General features: G+C 41.1%; 1 long non-coding RNA gene across 1 annotated transcript; it reads left to right on the forward strand.

Annotated features, from left to right (window-relative positions):
- Positions 1–4,662: 4,662 nt before the first annotated feature.
- LOC309562470 lies at positions 4,663–16,297 on the forward strand. Its single transcript, XR_014225632.1, has 3 exons — positions 4,663–4,778; positions 13,381–13,486; positions 16,085–16,297. It is a non-coding gene; the product is annotated as an uncharacterized lncRNA (long non-coding RNA).
- The last annotated feature ends 8,401 nt before the right edge of the window (positions 16,298–24,698 follow it).

Here is a 24,698-nt window from a genome sequence, read left to right on the forward strand (position 1 = left end):
ACACAACCTGGTAGTTACCGCCGCAGCAAATCCATCCCGCTTTGCGGCGGGCTCTGGTGAAGACCAGTAACTGCTTAGAACCGGTCCTCTAGTACAACCCAAGCCATCGCCTCTCTGGTCCAGAGGATCCACTACCAGTCCTGCCGGTTCGTGACATCTCCTCGCCCGCACAATCACATTACACACTGCAGCCTGCCTTTTGTCCAATCATGGCACAGACTATTTCATTGGCCAAAGCATGGATGTCAGGGTGCATGCTTTGGCCAATCACATAACGTACTGCACGCGCTGCGCACGTGCATTGCCTTATGGGCGCTCTAATTTCTCACGAAGAAGCACATTTGTTCGCCATTCGACGAACGACCGTACAGCCGATGTTCGAGTCGAACTTAGCTTCGACACGAACTCGAAGCTCATCCCTAGTTCCTAATTATCATATGAACATTTGAATGAAACCATATATGGCCAGTTTTACTTCTGCAAGGTAAAGTCTGGGTTTGGAGAGACATTTGGTGTACAAAAATGTTTTTTTTCTCTTTTGTGGCTATTTAGGAAATACTGTATATATGTAAATTAAAGCTTTTGTGTGTGAAATATAGCTTTAATATTGATTTATACACTTGTGGCTGTAACTCTATACAAGATGGATGACCATGAAAAATATGAGCCTTTAGTCGTGTAAGTATATTAAAAAAATCTAACAAGGTTTTGCAATTAAGAGTATTTTGCCTGATCTCATTAAAAATCTCCTTGCGTAAAGTATATGCAATTTTAACTGAATATTAAATGAAATAGAATGTCAGTGCTCTCAAAATATAAATATGATGTAGATAAAGGTAAGATTATTCAAAATTGTGAAGCTGCTAGCAAAAATAGTGCAAAATATACAAACACCTAAAAACATCAATACAAATTAACTGAATATTGCTTTGCTCTACAGTTGCGTCCTGTTTTAAAGTCTAGCTCTGACTTTCATTCTCCTTGGAGAAATAAAGTTTGAAGATGCTGGATTTGAGTGGATTCAGATTGTAGTACACATCTTTATTTCTTTTGTCCCTCACAGCATAAGATTTAGGGATCAGTGGTACATTTCAAAGATCCAGTACATTTTTATTGAACATTTTTCATGGAATACACTTGGAGAGCACACAAAAAGTAAAGATGAAAAACACAACCAAGTACAATATTGCCTCAAAATAAAAAAAAATAAAAAAAATCAATGAGTTTAGTACTTTACATCTGATGTTACAGCCTAACAAAATTGTTAGCACTTGTGTTTAACCCACACAAAGTAGTTTGGTTGCCAAAGGAGTATAATACATGCAATGAACCAATGAACAACCCACATCAAAAATAAAAAGAAAGGTAATTCAGAGAGAAACATAAGAAGGAAGAAAGAAAGTCACAGTAGAAAAAAGAAGAGGGAAAGAAAAAAAAAAGGGAGGGGTAAATATCTATCATTTTTTCTGTGCTGTCATTTTTCTCTTCTGTAGAAAGAGAGAAAAACATAAAAGGGCGCAATTTTGTTTTTCTTTTATTGCTAAACATCAATCACGCAACTAACATACAGTATGTTGGGCCAACCTGTTAAACAAACAGTGTGTTTTGTAAAGCTGTTGTGCAATATTTGACCCTGAACCCACACAAAAATTTTAGATAACTATTTCTTTGGAAGTAAGTTTGTATATAAATACCACAGTAAAATGCTCAGACAAGTCATTTTCAGACAACGTCGGTATACGGAAGCAGCTAAAGATGGTGAGTTGGTGCTTATTATTTTTCGTTTTAATATGCAATGTAATACCAATCACCTTAAGAATGCAAGTAGATATTTGTAGATGGTGGGTTTGGAAAAGTCATCCTTCCACCAGGGCTGCATACTGTACAAGCTTGCCATAGGTTGTCCATCCTAAGATGGATAAAAAGAATGGGTGATTGATTGGAGAATGTCTTCTAATTAGCTTCTTAATTATTATCGCATTTTTAGCCCCATTGCAGTCATTCATTCAGTGTTCTAAAATTACCCCTGTGCCTACAAATAATAATAGTATTAGGGGCTTAAAGTTCTTTTTTCAGCTTTTAACTTGATACATTTATTAAGTTCCAAGCCTTCATTTAGGACGGATCTATACATATGCTGTATTTCCTGGTTATGGTATTGTCTATAGAGCATAATAAAGCTAACCGTACATTGTGAAAACAGTGTTGGTATTACGCTGTTCCTAAACCATATGATCACTGATTAAATGTAAATACTCAAGTACATATAAAATTACAATAAAAAACGATAATCACAATCTACAAAATAATCAGTGCCAGAAGATTGTGAACTATAGCACTGATACATGCTTATAACAATAAAGTGGCTAGTATCCAAAAGTTTTGTGACTTGACAATGGTGATAAACAATCAATTAAAAGTCCATAAATTGTGTCGTGATTTGATAATGGTGTATCCCTTCACCATTAAAATATATTGTCTGATTCTTCCCAGTGATGCAGTGATATGACACCTATGTGCTCCTTAGCCACCCACCTTACTGCTGTAAGGTAACAGCATGTGCAGATATCCTAGGCATTGCTTGGTCTGCCCCTCCTGCCTCTAAGGGTCCTCTTTAGATCTGTCAGGTTGGTGGATCTCTATGGTAATTGTTGTTTCCTCTATTATACATTTATAAATGGTATCACACCATGGAAAGTTTCTTTTACATTTATAACTAAACAGAGCAAATCGGGAGGGCCCACCAGAAGTCTAATAGAGGAAACAACAGATACCATAGAGATCCACCAACCTGACAGATCTAAAGATGACCCAGGAGGGGCAGACCAAGCAACACGTAAGATATCTACACATGCTGTCAACTTACAGCAGTAAGGTGAGAGGCTAAGGAGCACATAGATGTCACTTCACTGGGAAGAAGAGACATCAGACAATATATTTTAATGGTGAAGCGATACACTTATCAAATCATGACACAATTTATTTATGGACTTTTAATTGATTGTTTTTTTTATCACCATTGTCATGTCACGGAACGTTTATATATTAGCAACTTTATTGTTATAAGCACGTATCAGTGCTATAGGTCACAATCTTCTGGCACTGATTATTATGTAGATTGTGATCATTGTTTTGTATTTGGATTTTATATGCACTTGAGTATTTATGTTTATCAGTAATTATATGGTTTTATAATAGCGCAACACCAACACTGTTTTCATGTATCATCTATTAGTCGAGGTTTAGCTAATTCGGTGTTTGCGGCAGTTATTATATTTTGTATAGGTATATACCCTCGTGCCTTTGGAGAGATCCTTAATTAAATTACTATATATATAAATTAATAGATAAATAAATAAATAAATAAATATTAGGTGTCAAGTGATATTAGGTGTTAATAAACAGCTGCTATAATTTAAGGTAAGTAAAAATAAATTAGCCCCCTAAGGGGTTAATATAGCACTTGCTTTTAGGCTACATTCACACCTGAGCGTAGCGTTTTCGCGCGTTTTTTACCGCGATTTTTGCGGCGATTTTTACCGCGATTTTACCGCGATTTTTACCGCGATTTTTGTGCAGGCGTTTTTAGATTGAATAGAGATTAATGGAAAACGCCTGTAATCTGCCCAAAAAGAAGCTCATGTACTTTTTTGAGTGTTGGGCGTTTTGTATACAGCGTCAAAACGCTCAGATGTGAACAGGGGCCATTGAAATGAATAGGATTTGTCTTGTTGGGCGTTTTGAGAGCTGATCCTAGAGCAGAAAAACTCCCCAAAAACGCCCCAAAACGCCTACATGTGAACGGAGCCTTAAGCAATAAGGGGTGAGCAATTTCTTGCTCATACACCTGATTGATAAATAATAGGTGGGAGAATAATAATAATTCCTAAAGGTGATAGTAAGTGTAATAAAGTGCACAGTGCTAGATGAATAATCAAAATAACTTAATGCATAGATATACAATTGATGTGATAGCAACCAATAAAGTGCACGATGCAAATATATAAATATAATTAAAAAGTATTAAATACAAAGGTGAAAAAAAACTGTGCAATAGTAGCCAAGTCCCAAAATATATAATTCCTTAGTGATCTTGTGCAAAGAAGTGTCACAGTAAGGTTTCTCCAGTGTTCAAATTGCTGATATAATCGGCATGGCTTCTATCATAAGGGGTGCAAACTCACCGGATTTGGTGGGTCTTGGATGCCATATAGCAACAAGACCTTACGAGCCTGTGGCTTCACAAAGCCTATAAGTGACTGCTGGTCTCTGTGGTTCACTTGTAGTCCTCACCTCCTGTACTGGGAACCGATCCTCCAGGTCCAATCCGAGAGGGGACAGAAAAAAAGTGCTCCAATAGTGCAGTACCGTTTAAAATGGTATTTTATTAAAGTAATTTCCAGTAATTAAAAATGGCAGAGTAAAAAAACAAGTAAAAACAAAACACGTCCACTATGGGTAACTGCCTGGGAATGGAGAGCGGCGATTGCCGGTTTGCGTCCCACCAGGCTACCTGGAAGCGCGCGGCGTGCGTTCCACCTGACGCGCGTTTCGTCAGAGCGTGATGACGTCTTCAGAGTTGTTATTATATTTACCATTTTAAATGATAGCGAGGGAGCCCACAGTTCACGGTCTTAACTGTACATTGTATTTAATTCCATTTCAGAAGTATCTCGTGGCTGCTATACTTTGTGTGGGATTCATTCTCGCTGTATGTGATGCAGCCTGCTTTAATCAAGCTGCTCCAAAGCTAAAATATGGTCAGAAAAACTTAAGGGGTAAGTCATATAACACTCATATTGTTTAAGGCAAAGGTTATTGTAAATGTAAAAGATTCCCAATTCTCATTGTTATTTATTTTCCCTTTTATTATATATAACTTTTTAACTTGTATGTATAGTTTTGTAGCCTACTATAAGTTTGTATATATTGACCAGACATCTGGGATATCAAATATTATTATATTTTTTGCACAAATGTACAAATCTTCATCTTTGGCAAAAAAATTACTTGAACATTATATGTTATCTGAAAACATTATATATTATCTGAAAGCATAGGCTCAGTAGATTAAAAAGATGATAGTTGTAATTTTTTATATCACATGATATTTGCGCAAATGTTTATTTAACAGAAATTTTAAAGAAAAATATTTAATAAAATGAAATTTAGTGCAGGCACACACAATACCCATTTTTTTTTTTTTTGTCAAATGTAAAAGATAAGGTTACATCGACTAAATAGAGACCAAACATGCCAAGTCCTCAAATTTGCGTGCACCCATGATATCGTAAGAAACAACGCTACCAAAAAATCTCCACAGGTGAAGCTTAAAAGCTACAGCTCATTAGTATAGAGTCAACCAGGAGCTCTTGTGCTAGAATTATTGCTCTCACTCTGAGCTTTAGGACTTTTTTTTGCCAAACCTCCTGAACTCCACTCCATAAAAGCCTATGGGGTTAATTTACTAAAGGCAAATCCACTGTGCACTATAAGTGTAAGTGCACTTGGAAGTGCAGTCCCTGTAGATCTGAGGGTAAGATCTGAAATGAGGGGAAGCTCTGCTAATTACTATCATCCAATCATGTGCAACAAAAAATTTGTGTTTTTTTTTTATTGTCCTTGCATGTCCCCCTCAGATCTATAGTGAGTGCACTTGCAGTGCACAGTGGATTTGGCTTTAGTAAATAATTCTTTATATGTCAATGTACATATAGGCTTTTAGGATCATTTAGGAGATGCTGCAATTAGGGGAGGATCACGATAGGAACATTCAGGATAGGAACTTTTTTTGACCGCTGGCCGCAAAACTGGTTCCCGCGGCTGCCAGTCATCATACATATGTGTACATGAAGCCTAAATGTGGTGGCTACATTCGTTTTCATTTTGTAGGCTTCTTTTCAGTTGGTGATCTGACTAGTAACAGAGTTTCTGTTTTAGGGTGGCTCCACTCTATGGAGGAGCAATGGTGACACCCTTGGACAATAGCATTGTTATTGGAGAGGGTAGCGTTAGATGTACTGACAGATTTAGATGGATGTGACTAACAAATTCAAACTAAAAGTAGAATTATAGGCAAAACTTTTTTTTTTCATTTTTTTTTTTTTTTTTCATTTTGAATAGAGTTAGGGAGGGTTATAAATCTGAAAGGTTTATTTTTGCCATTTTCATCCTATTTGGGATATTTCTGTCCCATAGCCAAACAGGAAGTGATAGAAAATAACTGCAAATTAAGCAAATTTCTTGTGGACCCCCTCATCACCAGAATTAATGTTCCCATTGGAATATTTTTCCTTTATAACTTCTCTGGGGACAGCCCAACATTCGGGATTTTTTTTACTTTCACTTTAAGTGATAATGGTAAACAGGACAAATAGAGTGCATCTCCCTAACAGGGAAACAGACAGCAATAAAAACCTAATAGGTGTCCTAATCCATCTCCACCCTGTCCAAAACAAACAAAAAGAAAATGTTTTGCCTTTAGGCCCTGTTCATACCTGAGCGTATTTCAGCTCATAAAATGCTCATCTCTGAAGTCTCAAAACGCCCAACAAGCAAAATCCCATTCATTTCAATGGCCCCTGTTCACATATGAGCGTTTTGTCTCCAGAAGAAAAACGCCTGAAGCTCAAAAAAGTACATGAGCTTCTTTTTTGGCAGATTACAAGCATTTTTAATTCGATGTCAATGCCTTCCTCTAAACACCTACAAAAAACGCCTGAAAAAAGCCCCAAAAAACGCCCGTAAAAAGCCCAAAAAAATGCCTGAAAACGATACGCTCAGGTGTGAATGGAGCCTTAGTTATACTTCAAATCCAGCTAACACTTTTTGAACAGTTACACCAACAGTTCTTTTACCTTTGTGTGAGAGGTTTAAAATACATGAATAAAAGCTGACCATTGTATGCACCACTGTCTGTGTTAAATGGTTTGTCTCAACATTTTAAATGCCACTTTTGCTGAACAGCATGGTCTGTTAATAGATCAGCAAAAAAAAACAAAAAAAAAAAGAACGAATGCAGCTAATACATTTCAGCATTGGTAAACTGCATTACTGTATATTACATTTTTGCTTTTAGGTTTATATATGGAAATGGCACTCAGGATGCCTTAAAAATTAATTTAAACCCTTAATCAAATAAACCTGAAATAAATAAGACCACACAGGAAATTGGTTTGGACAAAGGCCGCGGCTGTTTTTTATTATTGGCTTAATAAATATATAAAAACTCAGATACTTTATTTATTCAACTTCACTTTTAAAGATAAAAAACATCCAGCAGCCCAGCCAGATGGCTCGGGCTGACACTATGACATCAACATTTTAAATAACATTTTCCACACGCACAGATAAATACTTTTTTTTTTTTAAAACCACAGTCCACCCTAGCACCTTGGCTAAGGCGACAGCAACAAGCCAATAATTAAATAACTGGCCGCGACATGATAAGGGAGGGGGGGAGGGGGAGACAGTAGTATACTGGTCCTGAGGAGATGAAGTGACCAGGAGACCCTCAGTCACCGCTTAAATAGCCCCCCGCCGAGCCAGCTAGAACTGGATCCTAGTCAGGAGCAGGGGAATTCAGGCGGGAGTTCGGGGGGCACGCGCTAATCTGCCTAGCGATAGCTTAGATAAGGGCGGGAAAGCAGTAATAATTTGAATTCTGCCCAGATACTTGACCTAAGAGCGGGAAAAAATTGACCCAAGGATTTATCCAGGTCATAAGTTCATTCACTGAATCCTGACTGAACTAACTAGGCCTAAATAAACCTATGAACTAACTTTGTTACCACCTGAATTATCTAACTAACTAACCCCTTCAGCCATTCCATATAGAAGATGAGGGTTATATGAAACCCCATCTTCTTTATATGGAAATGGCACTCAGGATGCCTTAAAAATTAATTTAAACCCTTAATCAAATAAACCTGAAATAAATAAGACCACACAGGAAATTGGTTTGGACAAAGGCCGCGGCTGTTTTTTATTATTGGCTTAATAAATATATAAAAACTCAGATACTTTATTTATTCAACTTCACTTTTAAAGATAAAAAACATCCAGCAGCCCAGCCAGACGGCTCGGGCTGACACTATGACATCAACATTTTAAATAACATTTTCCACCAGACAGGCAATACCTTTGTGCCTGTCACCACCAACCCACCTCGCGGCCTGCTCAATACAGCTCCCAAAGCCATTATTTAAAATGTCCAAACCAATTTCCGATAAATGAACCCCATCCTTCCAATAGAGGCCCTCCAAACCCCCCTCTAACTCCATGTGCCTATAACAAACGATCCCTAAATCTCTCAACAGTTTTGCTAAACCCCTATTTAATCGCTTCCTCATCCTTTCAAGCGGTTTCAAACCCTGGCATTTAAAAAATACCAGTCTCGAAACCACTTCAGAAAAAACCAAACGAGCGCTAGGGAGTTTACTTTGAATGATCGCTAGATCATTCCTAATCGCATAGAGCAAATCGAGGGTTTTTAATTTTCCTAAATCATTTCCCCCTAAGTGGATGACTAAGATGTCGGGAAGGGGAAAATTTAACATCAGCTTGGAAACTGCAGGAACTAGCTCCGACCAAACCATGCCCCTCTTACTGAACCACATAACCTTGTAACTGCCTCTGTCCAATCCCAAATTGTCCGAATACACTCTCTTCTTAGCTCGAAGATGGGCCCAGTGGATATATGAATGGCCGATGATCCAGATAATAATTTTTTCACCTGAAATTAAACAACATCATTAGGACGTATATAGGACTTGTAACAATTAGAAGTCCATCTACCAATCCTCTTAACATCTTCCACTCCTAATCCCCACCTAGCTGCTTCTGTCGCAGCACCAATGCGAAATGAATGTGTAGACAGACTTTCAGCACTTACATTCAAGTGCTTCAAACACATCTTAAACACCGCAGTGAACTGGTAACGGGAAACCGGTTTACCCGACCTGTGAACAAATAAAATTTCTTCCTCTACTGGCCAAATTAAAAGGAAATCTTTTAGTAAAGCAACTGGGCAGACAGGTGCTCCCCTGAACTCATGTAGAACTATTTGCCTACCCAACTCCAGCTGATCTGTTTTAGAACGGACCAGAAATATTGTTACACTGGATACATAAATATTTACATCCTGAACTCTCAAACCTGTATAACCCAACCTCCTGTCTGGAATAAGCTCTGAAATTCTAAAAGCACCAAAAAACATTGTTGAAAACAAAGCCCTGAACAACTGTGCTTCATAACCAGAGAAGCACACCGTCTCCAGGGCCCCGCAAATCCTATTCAATAATTCTAACGAAATAGGCTTTCTGTCATCTAATTTAAAGTTTCTCTTCCTATATCCCTTCATGGCCTGGTGGACCGAGAAAAATGAAAAACAGGCCGGATGATTTTTTAGCTTCCCGAAAAAAGATACTCCCGCCAGAATTTTGCTCACATGTGACCAAGAAAATTTTTTCTTGAAAAGCATATTTAAAAATGATAACACCAACACTTCGGAGAATGAATCCTCCGATAAACCCAATGAATCAAGGTGTTGAAGCCATAAACCCCAAGCTGATCGATATCCAGCCATCGTGGACGGGGCCAAGGACTGATCAATGTTATCATAAATAAATCCTAAATCAATGTCCACAACCGATCGGGGCAATGATGTCCAGCAGTGTCTGCCTCCGGTAGCAGATGAAAGAAATGTTCCATCTGGAAACGAGACAGACAGTCTGCTAAAACGTTGCTTTTTCCAGGAACGAAGGAGGCTTTGAGCCAGATGTTAAATTGCAAACACTTTGCCACCAAATAACGCAACATAATCGTGACTGGAGGCGATTTAGAGGAGAGACAATTAATGGCGAAGAGTACGCCCTTATTGTCAGTCCTAACACAAATCCTTTTGTTCCTAAATTGATGACCCCATAACTCTACCGCCACTATTATTGGGAATAATTCTAATAGAACAATGTTGCGAATGAGGCCGGATGTTTTCCATCTGTCGCACCATGGTGCTTGCGCCAGATTGCGGCAAAGCCCTTCGAACCAGCTACATCTGTAAAGAGCAGAAAATCTTCATCCAGAATGAACTGCTCCTGCCAGATTGTGGATCCATTAAAATAAAGCAAAAATTGAAGCCAAACTAAAAAATCCTCCTTCATCTCACCGGTGATTCTAACATGAGACGAAGGGGATTTCAGACCTGCAGTAGCAGCGTAAATCCTTCTAGAAAAATTTTTTTTCCCATTGGCATCACCCTTGAGGCAAAAGCCAATAAACCTAATAGAGCTTGCAGTTTATTTAAACAAACCTTCTTTTGTCTGATCATCCATAACAGGGAGACTCGCAGCTTCTCAATTTTTTCCTCCGGCAGTCTGAATTCCATCTTTTCCGAATCTATCGTGATGCCTAAGAAAACTATACATTGGGATGGAAAAACAGTTTTTTCTTCGGGTAAGGGGCACCCCGAATTTCATACAAATCTGCATAAAAACCTCCAGCAGATAGGCACAAGTGTTAGAAAAAACAGGACCTATAAATAAAAAATCGTCCAGGTAGTGGACTAAAAGATGTGAACCCGTAATTTGAGAAACCACCCATTCTAAAAAGGAGGAAAAAGTTTCAAAATAAAAGCAGGATAAAGAACAGCCCATTGGTAGGCACTTGTCAAAATAAAATTCATCCCTAAAATAAAAACCTAAAGAATTAAAGGAATTAGGGTGGATAGGCAGCAGGCGAAAGGCTGACTTTATGTCGGCTTTCGCCAACAAAGCACCTTGTCCTGCCGACCTAAGTTTAACCAAAGCATCCTCAAAAGTTGCATAGTGAACAGATGCCATGCTGTCATCTATCTCGTCATTGAGGGAGTCATGCAAAGGGTATGATAGGTGATGGATCAACCTATATGTATTTGGCTCCTTTTTCTGAACAATTCCCAAAGGTGAAATCCTGAAGTGTGGAAAAGGTGGTTCAGAAAAAGGACCCGCAAACCTACCCTCCCTGAGTTCCGTAAAAATTTTTTCAGCCACGATGCTTTGTAAACCATCAACTGATCTAAGATTATTGTGGATAGTACAACCTTTGCCTTTAAAAGGCGGTAAAGAAAAACCAAAAGCAAAGCCGTCAATTAGTAGGCGTGCTTTCTCCTGGTCTGGGTACCTGACTAACCAGGGGAACATTTCTGGGAGCCTCACTGGGGTGGTAGCTTTTTTGAACAGCTTGCTGGTTGTTGGACAGCTTTTTAAAGCATTTAAAAACCGGATGTGGCCCGGCGCAGAAAGCGCATTCGTGTCTAAACTTACACGATCCAGGCCACCTACACTGCGATTCGTTAAAATTGAAGCAGATACCCTTTTTAAAGGTCTGCCCGCCTGTAGATTGAGGGTTGACAGGCTGTTTTGGGAGAAAGGACCGTTGTGGCAAGAACAGATCAAGCCACAAACCAACATCCTTTACTCCCCATTTTAGGGAAGGTTGGACTGCTAGCTTTTGTCTAAAGGCAACGTCATAGTGAAACCATGACGTTCCCCCAAAGTTTTTGTAAGCTTCCAGCACGATGTCCATGTGCTGGAACAAACCCACACTTTTCTTTGGAGCCTTTTCACACAAAAATATCAGGAAAGCCTGTAACCAATTGTTAAATGTTTTTGTTATAGGGCATCTCCTCTCTTCTTCATCTTTTTTCTCGGGTTTAGACACGAATTCTTTGGCAGAGGGCAACAATGACAGCATGTCAATATAAACTCCTTGCCAAATCTTCTCTTTCATTGATTCGGACAAGTGGTATCCTAGAGGGGATATCTCGCACACTAAAGGCTCTCTCAAACTTGTCTCGGGCAAATTTTGAGACTGAGCTATGTCAAAAGCAGAGTTATCCAAAGAGAGGTTGTTAATTGATAATTCCCCACAAGGTGGCGCCAAAGAGGGATTGCTAACTGACAATGGATTGCCAACAGCTAAACCCCCACAAGGTGGCACAACCCAAACATTAGCAGGGGACGGTGACAATGTTTTTAAATGCCCGGACACATTCCTAAATTCCTGTAAAATATCCGACATCATTGAAAACATTCCTGCCATTTCTTGAGAAGAGGACTCACCCCTCAATGGCAAGGCCGGAATACTGGCGTTAGGGACGTCTGCCGACGCTACCCTGGTGGTGTTAGCGGCGTCCTCGGCGCGACCTGCTGCCTCCGGAACCTCTGCTCCCGTCCTGCGTCCCGACGAGCTCCGGCTCCTCGATGCCCTCCCGGTGACATCCGCATCCTTTCTTCCGGACGACCTCTTCTGCGGCGACCGCCTCCGTGAAGAACCGGAACCGCCACCTGTAGAGGGAGAAAAAGACTTCCGGGGCACCCTCGCTCTCTTTGCTGCCCCGGCCACCTTACCGGATATTACGGGCACCACGATACTGCGCATGTCCGGTGACCTCTCCTCTCCTTCCGATGCCGCCGCCGAGCGTGAACGTTCCTCCGTGGGTCTCCTCACTGCACTCGCCGATCCGCCCGCGATGGCTATTGGGACCCGTCCTCCTTCTGCTTCCACCGCGGCCGCACCGGATCCTGGCTCTTCCGACACAGGTAACTGTAGGCAACGCCTGACCCAGGCTTCTCCACCCGCTTCACCGGCTCGCTCTATTAGCTGTCTGATAAGGCTCATGACGGCAGGGGTCCAGGGAGACAGTAGTATACTGGTCCTGAGGAGATGAAGTGACCAGGAGACCCTCAGTCACCGCTTAAATAGCCCCCCGCCGAGCCAGCTAGAACTGGATCCTAGTCAGGAGCAGGGGAATTCAGGCGGGAGTTCGGGGGGCACGCGCTAATCTGCCTAGCGATAGCTTAGATAAGGGCGGGAAAGCAGTAATAATTTGAATTCTGCCCAGATACTTGACCTAAGAGCGGGAAAAAATTGACCCAAGGATTTATCCAGGTCAAAAGTTCATTCACTGAATCCTGACTGAACTAACTAGGCCTAAATAAACCTATGAACTAACTTTGTTACCACCTGAATTATCTAACTAACTAACCCCTTCAGCCATTCCATATAGAAGATGAGGGTTATATGAAACCCCATCTTCTTTATATTCTTTCATCTCCATATGCAGAACTAGGTGTAGTTCTATATTCCGATAAAGAACACGGAATTTATGACCTCATCCTTCCTGCAGAAGCTTCCATTTGACACTAATTTATAAAATATGAGTAGCTCATTGGAAATTAGATGTTTATAATACTTTCAGAACAGAAACAAGGAGACTGCAATAAAGTGGACAGAAACCTTATAATTTATAAGTAGATTTTCATTTGTTTCTTTGTTTTTCTTTTCTTTTAAACAACTCTGAAATTTCATTTTAAATTATATGCTTATGATATATGTTTGCAGGATGTGTTTATCAAGGCAAGCTACATAAGCTTGGCAGTAAATGGATAACAGAGGATTGTTTGGATTGCTCATGTCGTTCTGATGGCTCCATGGGTTGCTGTGATAAGTAAGCATTATTTTAGTATTATTTGTTCAATCCCAATTGAATTTCAAATATATTTTGATATTATACAAAATGTGCTTTCTAAAATGCGAACCAACTGTAAGGCTTTATTTCAGCATACATTGTTCAGTGCTGGCGCTATGCCCATTAGGACTTCATGTGCCACCATCGGTTGTTGCTAGCATTGCATGAACTCTCTTTATGACATCACTAATAAAGTTGTTCTACATACTATAGTAACAAATTGTTTTCTTTATCACAAGAGGAGGCTTTGTCACTGGTGGCTAATGAAAGTCAAAGACCAAAGTCAAACCTACTGCAATGTCCTTTTTCAGAAAATTGGTAGCACATTGCAAAACGCAGTCCCAATATGTTTTCTGTTCTGTGGTTTTATATATATATATATATATATATATAAATGTATGAAGTGTATTGTTTCTGGTGGTTAGACCAGTGGTGTATTTAGCTTTTGTGCTGCCCTAGGCTGGACTAAATTCGTGCACCCCCTAATTTAACTACGACCCACCCCTTCCTGTCAAGGCCACACCCTTTCTTGTTTCGCGAAGCCGAGCCAGCTTGTCGCAGTAAAACTGCAGCAGGCGGCCGGAAAGTGGTTAACCACTTGCTGACTGCATACCGCAGAATTACTGTGGCAGGCTGGCTCGGCTGCGTGAACCAACGTATGGGTACATCGGTTCGTGGGAGTGCTCCTGGGGGTTAGCGTGTGTTGCCGCCCCCACTTGGCAGCGGGGATGCCAATAAACAGGTCCAGCGGCCGCAATTGTCGCTGGGCACCTGCGATCGCTCCCTGCTGAGAGAGAAGGATGGTCTGCTGTTGTAAACACAGCAGACCATTGTTCTCTCTGAAATGATCATAGAGCGCCTGTGATCATCCTATTTAGGATCACAAGTCTCTATGGTCATTTCACAAGTCCCATCCCCCATACAATTAGAAAACACCCCTTGGCTCACACTTAACCCTTTGATCACCCTTGGGTTAACCCCTTCCCTGCCAGTGTCATTATTACAGTAACAGCGCATATTTTTAGCACTGATTACTGTAGTAATGTCACTGGTACCCCCAAAGTGTCAAAAATGTCAGTTAGGGGTCCGATCTGTCTGCCAAAATGTCGCAGTCCTGCTAAAAATTGCAGATCATCGCCATTACTAGTAAAAAAAATTAAATAAATAAAAAAGACATAAATCTTTCTCCTAGTTTGTAGACGCGATAACTTTTGCGCAAACCAATCAAAATACACCTATTGGGATTTTTTTTTTTACCAAAAATATGTAGCAGAATACAAATTGGCCTAAAAGGATGAGAAGTTTTGATTTTTACATTTTTTTTGGGGGAATGTTATATAGCAGAATGTGAAAAAAAAAATTGTTGCTCTTTTTTTGTTTATAGCGCAATAAATAAAAATTGCAGAGGTGATCAAATACCACCAAAAGAAAGCTCTATTTGTGGGGAAAAAAAAGGACATCAAATTTTTTAGCATCGCATGACCGCACAATTGTCTGTTATAGTAACACAGTCCTGAATTGGAATAAAAGACCTTGTCATTAAGAAGGAAAATCTTCTGGTCCAGAAGTGGTTAAAGCTTGGAACAGTTTGCAGTACATGAAATTTCACTGCATGTGAACTGCTAAATGCATTTGCATTGGTTTCAGCATGCATGGAGCAGGTTGCACATGATGAAACTAATGCAAACTCATTTAACAGTTCACATGCAGTGAAAGTTCATGTACTGCAAAGTTTAAATGGAATTATTATTTGTAGCAATAGCAGTGGTAACCTAAAATCGTGATTCCTACCTGATGTCGGATGTCCTGGCCTGGGGGTTCCCTTGTCCTCCTCTCTATCCTCCTCCTCGACATAGACAGACCCCCGGGGAGAAGTTAGTATCCCTTACATGCCGTGCGGAGGAGGGTAGGCGGAGCATTAGGCTCCGCCCCACCCATTGAATGAAGTGCAGCCGGGCTGGCCAGTTACTGGCCGCTCTATGGGGGCGCCAGTCCCTCCCTCCCTGCCAAGTACGTACGCCTCCCTCCCTAGCAAGTATGTACGCCCCCTTCACTGCTGAAAGCCAGGGACTCTGTGTGTGGGAGGCGGCAGAGAGTGAGATAAAGAGGGAAAAAAAAGATGAGAAGGAGAGGAAGAAGAGAGAAAAGAATAAAAATTAGGGGGAGGCCTAATGGTTATAGGGAAGCTGGGGTGACCAAGGTTGGACCCCCTATTCTAGTCTAGTTTGACAGCTAGGTCCTCTCTGTATCAGGAATGCGGACAATGGTTTCTGTATAAATGAAGACTGCAAACGGCGGCTAGTGCTTAGTTTCACACTCAGCTATCAGTTCACACTGCCATTAGAAGAGGAAAGTCTTTATCAAACCCTAACATAGGTCTTCTGTTACATCTCATGGTGATTCTAACAACATCAACTGCTCAAGCCCTGAAGAAGGAGGCCTTTCCCCCAAAATGTGTTGGCTGTATTAGATGCTCCTAAACAATAATTGTTTTAAAAAGCTTTTAGGCGATATGAGCTTATATATGGCTTGCACCCTTGCTCTTTTTTAATGAGTCTTGCTTTATTATGATAATAGGCTCGGCTTACCCATGGACTATGACAAAAGCAGATGTGAATATATTGAAGATAAGAAAACATGCACCTGGAGAATTGTTTCCAAGGAGGATCCTACAAAGGATTGTTATTAAGCCTGTGGTCTACTTTAATACTTTCACCATCAACAGAGCATGAGGCTGCACAAGATAATGTACAGAAATACATACTGTATGTGGAACAAGAATAAATGATGATACCGTTGTTAGTGATTGTCTTTTTCTAATGCAAAGTAAAGTCAACAGATGTTCCTAAAACTCCAGTATAAAGACAACGATCCTGTAAGTGTAAACACTACAAGGCGGGGGGATGGGGGGGGGGGGCAGTGAGGTAGGCCATAGATGGTGCGATTCTTTTTACCTGCAACTACGGGTTTCAGGAAAGAAAATCGCTCGATTCCTGACTGACTGTGTTGATGGGGGAAATCCTCCCGCTGAGCTATTATGTCCTCCTGGCGGTGGAGCGTGGGGAGAACACAGCGATTATTGCTATAGCTGCTGGCAATAGATACATGTAAAAATCCTGACATGCTGGTGGGGCCCAAGTTGATTGATGGATTGACTTGGGTACATTGATCCTGCCCATTAATGGTTCGAATCATCTATGGGCGGTTTTAGCAGTAAGCTATGCTGCAAATGTAAGGAATAAATTTTCTCTATTCAGGGCTCCACAAGTGCCGTTCCATCATTTCATCATTCCATCATTCCATCGTCTTTCCATCATTTAAACCATTCCATCTATGTGTAATTTTTTTATTTGTTTAATTGTGTTCATATACCTAATCACTGATTACCATTTATAGGTCTCAGAACAAAAATTAATTCCATGATAAGCTTGTAACTCCTTAACAGCCCTTGTGCAGATGAAACAGTAATTATTGCCTGTTTATACCCCAGGGGAAAAGTGTATTTAAACCCAAGAACAAAAATTGCAGCTTACCAGTCCCTGGAGTTTTTCTTTTGTTACTTTTATCTTCTTTTTTTTTTTCCATGGTTATCCTGCGATAACAACCTTCCTGTTCTGGGGTGACAACACTCACTCACTGCAGTATATCTCTGAAGAAGCACTGTTGTCACCAGAGCTGCTGTTAGAAATCACAGGGCCCCATAAGACAGTACAGCTGGACCTCCTGCTCAGCAGATGCCTGGGCCCCCCTTTGAACTGATGGGGCTCAGGCCCAGTACAGGAGGGCTGGTTGTACTGCCTTATCAGTGGCCGGGGTTGTGGTTGGTCGAGCGTGGTGGATTCTTTATATAGGGTAGAAAGATGTCTATGGAATTTGTGTACAATCTTATTAGGTTTACTGGAATTTGAGTATTTAGTTAATTTCAATCGGATAGGTTTAGGGGTATAGTCAGCTTTGCGGAGCGCCAGGGCTAAAAATGTGTCTGGTTTGTTTGCTTTAATTAAAGGAGTGTGTTGAGATCTACGAAGACACTTTTCAGCCGACTTGGTCAGGAAAAGATCTAGTTCTAAGCGTGCTTTTTTATAAGAGCATTTATTAGACGGAGTAGGCGTGATTTGGAATGCTTCTAAGGACTTGAAGAAGGCTTCTTTCAGACATTTTTGCTGAATTTACTTCTCTTTGCAGATATGTGATGCACGCCTCCCATAGGGTTAGAGGGGAGACCTCTGGTGTGCAGTTATTTAGGTAGTCTTTAATGGCATTTTCAATGTCTTGGCTGTGGGTTGGGTAGGTCAGTAAACCCTAATTGATAGTCCAGGTGGTGGTTAGTTTACCAGCATTTTCATTAAAAAAAAGGCCACCATGGCTAATTTTTTGGTTGTTGATATGTCTGTAGTTTCATCAATCAGTAATGAAAAGGGACAACAGGCACATTTTTGGCACAACAGCTGTTTATTGTTCTTGCCAATGATGCTTAACCACTTGCCGACTGGCCACAGTATATTTACTGCGGCAGTCAGCCCCTCCTGGGCAAACCGACGTAGTACTACGTCGCTCGCCCAGGAGCCTGTAGGGGGCGAGCGCGTGCTGCCGGAGGCGCGCTCCCACCCCCGCTCGTTCACGGCCATCCCCGTGCGTGTGACTGGCGGCTCCGATGTCCGCCAGCCACTCGCGATCTCCCGCTGGAGAGTGAGAAAGGCAGACGGCTAATGTAAACAAAGCCGCCTGTCATTCTCCCTGGTGTAACTGCAGAAACTAAACGATCCTGCTATGTATGATCGTATGTCTCTGTGGTTACATCACAAGCCATGCCCCTTGACAGTTAGAATCACGCCCCTAGGGACACACTTAACCCCTTGATCACTAATAAAGTTAACCCCTTCCCTGCCAGTGTCATTTTTACAGTAACAGTGCATATGTATAGCACTGATTACTGTAGTAATGTCACTGGTACCCCCAAAAGTGTCAAAAATGTTAGTCAGGGGTCCGATCTGTCCGCCGCAATGTCGCAGTCCAGAAAAAAAATTGCAGATCGCCACCATTACTAGTTTAAAAAAAAAAACAATAAAAATGACATAAATCTTTCCCTTAGTTAGTAAACGCAATAACTTTTGCGCAAAACAATCAAAATACGCTTATTGCGATTTTTTTTACCAAAAATATGTAGCAGAAAACAAATTGGCCTAAAATGTTAAAAAATTTTGATTTCTGCATTTTTTTGGGAATATCATATAAAAAAATATGAAAAATATTGTTATTTTTCAAAATTGACGCTCTTTTTTTGTTTATAGCGCAAAAATAAAAAGCGCACAGGTAAACAAATACCACCAAAAGAAAGCCCTGTTTGTGGTAAAAAAGGACGTCAATTTCATTTGGGTACAGCGTCGCACGACCGCGCAATTGTCCGTTAAAGTCACGCAGTGCCGAATTGCAAAATAGGCCCTGGTCTTTGAGCAGCCAAATCCTCCGGGGCTTAAGTGGTTTAGCATGGAACCTTTGGTATGCTTACAACAGAGGGAACTTGCTTATTTAGAGTCTGGAAGACAGTCAGCCGCGCTATTAGTAAGATCATCTAACAAATGTAGAGACAAATTTTTTTTTGAGCAAAAAAATTAGCTATTTTCAACTCAGTTAACCACTTCCCGCAAACCGACGTACCTGAACATCAGCTTGAAGAAGTGGTTGTACTGGGGGGATGCCTGCAGCTAGAGGAATCACCCCAGTACCATTTTTTAAAGCCAATGGTTGGCTTACTGGAGATAACCGATGCGGCTCAGCAGCTGCTCGGCCGTTATCCCCCTCTCCCGCTGCCTTCCGCCGCTCTGCCCAGGTCTCCTGTCCCATCGGGAGACCCGAGCAACCAGCCGGCACGTCCGCCGGCTGGTTAGAGTCACAAACAAAGCCGGATTAGATCGGGTCTCCTATCATGTAACCCGGAAGTGACGTCACTGAATTGGTGCTGAATTTTAAAAAAGTGTCAGTATTCAAAAATGCAGATTTCTGCGTTTTGAATACTTTGAAGCGCAGTGAATGGGCCTGGGGTCTTTTAGACCCCTGATCCCTTCATAAAGAGTACCTGTCACTGCCTATTATTATCACAAGAGAGGTTTACATTCCTTGTAACAGCAATAAAAGTGATCAGATTTTTTTTTTTTTAAACAGTGTTAAAAATAAAAAATGTAATAAAATAAATAGGAAAAAAAAAAAATTAAACCCCCCTCCTGTCGCCTTGAGCTCACGCACCAAAGAAAATGCATACGTAAGTCACGCCGCAAATGCAAATGGTGTTAAAATTACATGTGTGGTATCGCTGTGATTGCCAGACCGAGAGGAATAACTCTAGCAAAAGACTTCCTCTTTAACTCTAAACTGGTAACCGTTAACCACTTAAGCCCCGGAAGATTTTACCCCCATTCCGACCAGGGGGTATTTTGCGATTCGGCACTGCGTGATTTTAACGGACAATTGCGCGGTCGTGCGACGCTGTACCTAAACGAATTTGGCGTCCTTTTTTTCCCACAAACAGAGCTTTCTTTTGGTGGTATTTGATCACCTGTGCGATTTTTTGATCACGCGCTATAAACAAAAAAAGAGCGTCAATTTTGCAAAAATAACAATATTTTTCACATTTTTTTATATGAAATTCCCCCCAAAAAAATGTAAAAATCAAAATTTTTTAACATTTTTGGCCAATTTGTTTTATGCTACCTATGTTTGGTAAAAAAAATCGCAAAAAGCGTATTTTGATTGGTTTCGCGTTTACTAACAAAGGGAAAGATTTTTGTCATTTTTGTTGTTTTTTTTTTTTAACGCGTAATGGCGGCGATCTGCGATTTTTTTTGCGGTACTGCGACATTGCGGCGGACAGATCGGACCCTTGACTGACATTTTTGACACTTTTGGGGTTACCAGTAAAATTTCTACAGTAATCAGTGCTATATATATGCACTGTTACTGTAAAAATACACTGGTAGTGAAGGGGTTAACTTAAGAGTTTTTAAAGAGTCGCCTTTGGAGATGTTTAAAGTGACGTAGTTTGTCACCATTCTATGAGTGTGCGCAATTTTAAACCCTAACGTTAGGTATTTTTTTACTCGACGTGACATAATCTTTCACAATATACAAAAAAATTGGCCTAACTTTACTGTTACATTTTTTAAAATTCAGTGAAATTTATTTTTTCCCCAAAAAATTGCGCAAATACCGCGTGACAAAAAATATTGCAGCGACCGCCATTTTATTCTGCAGAATCTTTGCTTAAAAAAAAAAATATATATACATTTTTGGGGGTTCTAAGTTATTTTCTAGCAAAAAATACAGATTTTAACTTGTAAACATGTGTCAGAAATAGGCTTGGTCCAGAAATGGTTTAACCCCTTGCCGACTGCCCGCTGCATATATGCTGCGGCAGGCTGGCTCGGCTGCGCAAATCGACGTACTGGCCCCCACTAGGCAGCAGGGATGCAATCAACGTGGCCTACGGCCGCGATTGCTCCCCGCTGAGAGAGAAGCGCGGTCAGCTGTTGTAAACACAGCTAACAGTTCTCTCTGAAATGATCACATAGCGCCTGTGATTCTTCTATATGGGAACACAGGTCTCTATGATCATTTCATAAGTCCCTTCCCCCCACAGTTAGTAAACACTCCCCTAGGCTCACAATTAACCCTTTGATCACCCCTAGGTTAACCCCTTCCCTGCCAATGTCATTATTACAGTAACAGTGCATATTTTTGGCACTGATTACTGTAGTAATGTCACAGGTCCTCCCAAAAGTGTCGAAAATGTCAGTTAGGTGTCCAGTCTGTCCGCCGCAATGTTGCAGTCCCACTAAAAATCGCAGACCGCCACCATAACTAGTAAAAAAATAAATAAATAAAAAGGACATAATTCTTTCCCCTAGTTTGTAGACGCGGTAACATTTGTGCAAACCAATTAAAATACGCCTATTGCGATTTTTTCTTTTTTTTTTTACCAAAAATATGTAGCAGAATACAAATTAGTCTAAAAAGATAAAAACATTTGATTGTTACATTTTTTTGGGGAATGTTATATAACAGAATGTGAAAAAATATTGTTTTTTTTTTTTTTTCAGAATTGTCGCTCTTTTTTTGTTTATAGCGCAAAAAAAAATATAAATAAATAAAAAAATCACACAGGTGATTAAATATTCCCAAATTAAAGCTCTATTTGTGGGAAAAAAGGACATTAGTTTTGATTCCGTACACGACCGCACAATTGTCAGTTAAAGTAAGGCAGTGCCGAATCGCAAAAAATGGCCTGGTCATTAAGGGGGCAAATCCTTCCGGTCCAGAACTGGTTAAACACGCTTTTCTTTTATGAGCCAACACTTCAGATCCTGTGCTTTGTTTAGCAAGCGTAACAATTACAGAGTTGGCTTGTCTGTTTGCAGCAATAGACTTGTGTTTGTAACTTGCAGCATGACACAGACATCATGAACACCAACATGTGCTATGCTGAATAATGTTTTTGTGCCACAGACACTTTGCATTTTGTTTTGAATCCTCATCTGCTGATATCAGTATTTGAACAGTAGATCTGTTAGCCATGACCCTGAGAAGGAGCAATGACCCAATGTTTTGCATTTTTTGCCAGGAGGCTCAGACATTTCTCCTTCCATTTATAAAAGTGCAACTGCACACACTGTAATCTAAAACACACATCCTGAACTGTTGTGTTACCAACAGCAGCTGTTATATGTGTCAAAATTTAAACTGAAATCAAAGAGCCCTTTAAATCTTGTCACAATTCTCTGTAAAACCTATGGCCAAACCAGCCCAGAATGAGCGCTCTTAACCACTTAAGCCCCGGAAGATTTTACCCCCATTCCGACCAGGGGGTATTTTGCGATTCGGCACTGCGTGACTTTAACGGACAATTGCGCGGTCGTGCGACGCTGTACCTAAACGAATTTGGCGTCCTTTTTTTCCCACAAACAGAGCTTTCTTTTGGTGGTATTTGGTCAATTGTGCGATTTTTTGATCACGCGCTATAAACAAAAAAAGAGCGTCAATTTTGCAAAAATAACAATATTTTTCACATTTTTTTATATGAAATTCCCCCCCAAAAAAATGTAAAAATCAAAATTTTTTAACATTTTTAACATTTGTTTTATGCTACCTATGTTTGGTAAAAAAAATCGCAAAAAGCGTATTTTGATTGGTTTGCGCAAAAGTTATCGCGTTTACTAACAAAGGGAAAGATTTTTGTCATTTTTGTTGTTTTTTTCTTTTTTTTAACGCGTAATGGCGGCGATCTGCGATTTTTTTGCGGTACTGCGACATAGCGGCGGACAGATCGGACCCTTGACTGACATTTTTGACACTTTTGGGGTTACCAGTGACATTTCTACAGTAATCAGTGCTATATATATGCACTGTTACTGTAAAAATACACTGGTAGTGAAGGGGTTAACTTTATTTGGGAGGGAGGGGCTGTGTGTGTCCCTAGGGGCGTGATTCTAACTGTGATTGGCTGTGGCTTCAGCTGTAAGGACACTGATCAACGGATCTACATAGTAGATCCATGTGATCAGTGTCTTTGCAGCGAGGAGAATGACAGGTGGCTTGTTTACACAAGCCGCCTGACTTTCTCCCTCTCCCCCGCCGATCGCCGAGTGGCCGGCGGACATCGGGTCCGCTGGTCACACGCGCGGGGGGGTCCGTGACCACGCAGGAGCGGGAGCGCGCCTCCGGGGGCGCGCGCTCACTCCCTAGACCCTCACAAGCAAGCAACGTAGCCCTACGTTAGTTTGCCTGTGAGGGGCTGACCGCCGACGTAGATAGTCGTGCGGCGGTCGGCAAGTGGTTAAACTTCAGTAGCTGACTATATAACCTTCATAATAAAAATTGCAGCACTAAATAAATGAAGTTCAAAGTAAATCATTAAAAAATAGTGCATATAGTGCTCGAACACTAAAGTGCATAGTGACAGATGAAAAGAGTCCATCGAAGTAATATCCAAAGAAATGTGATTGTTTAGATGAATATCCACCTGGTGCACCTCCACCGTAATAATAAACAGAATGTGAGCTTACCAGTTCTCCAGATTCCACGCTATAGGAGTCTAGACAAGCGTTTAAATAATGATCCAGCACTCAAAGAGAATCCCTCAGTGATTAGACCGGAAAGGTAGGTAACATGGCTGGCCAAGCAAACCCCTGGTGTTCCTCAGACGTGACCAATAAGGAAGAAAAAGGGGGTCCACATAGTGTAAAACCGTAAAACACTTTTATTTTAAGAAAAGGTTACTAAACACTTACAGCAATCCAGGGAATAGTCAGCGGTAAAATGGTAATTCCCAGTATAAAGACAACTTGTATACTGTACAAGCTCAATTGGTGTAGTTAGTTCAGACATAGGGCAGGGTAGCGTGCTGAGCAAAAATGCCCACTACGCATTTGTGGACCCGAATTGTCATTCGGCCAGCTTCAGCACTGCACATAATTTTAGAACAAATTTTTTAAATTTTTTTTTGGGCAGCTGCTGTTCGTAACAGACATTTACACACAACTTGTAAATAGCCATAATTTAACTTCTTTCGGCCCACGCTATAGCCGAAGTACGGCTACAGCGCAGACTCGAATCTCCGGGAGGCCGTCTTTATACGGCCTCCCAGTAACAGACTCCCCGTGCGCTCCCGCGAGCGCGCATCAGGGAAAATCTGTGTCGGCCGTGTCCCTTGGACACAGCCAATCACAGATCGTGGTAAATGGCCAATAACAGCGGCCATTTACCACGTGATCGGCCCATGCAATGAGAGATGATCTCATATGTAAACATATGAGATCATCTCTCATCGCCAGCTCTCCTTCCTCACACAGAGACTGCATGTGAGGAAGGAGCAGAACCGATCAGCCGTTTGGGGACACAGAAAAATGTAATCAGGGCACTGATCACCAGTGCCCTCCATCAGTGCCCCCCATCAGTGCCCACAATCAGTGCCCATAGTGCTGCCGGTCAGTGCCCATCAGTGCCTGCTCATCTAGGCACTGATGAGCACTGACTGGCAGCACTATGGGCACTGAGTGTGGGCACTGATGGTTCTGCCCATCAGTGCTCATCAGTGCCACCCATCAGTGTCCAGCAGTGCCGCCTCAGTGCCCATCAGTGCCGCCTCTCAGTGCCCAGCAGTGCCACCTCTCAGTGCCCAGCAGTGCCACCTCTCAGTGCC

This window comes from Pelophylax lessonae (genome assembly GCF_965119305.1).
Source record: "Pelophylax lessonae genome assembly, chromosome: 9".
NCBI lineage: Eukaryota > Metazoa > Chordata > Amphibia > Anura > Ranidae > Pelophylax > Pelophylax lessonae.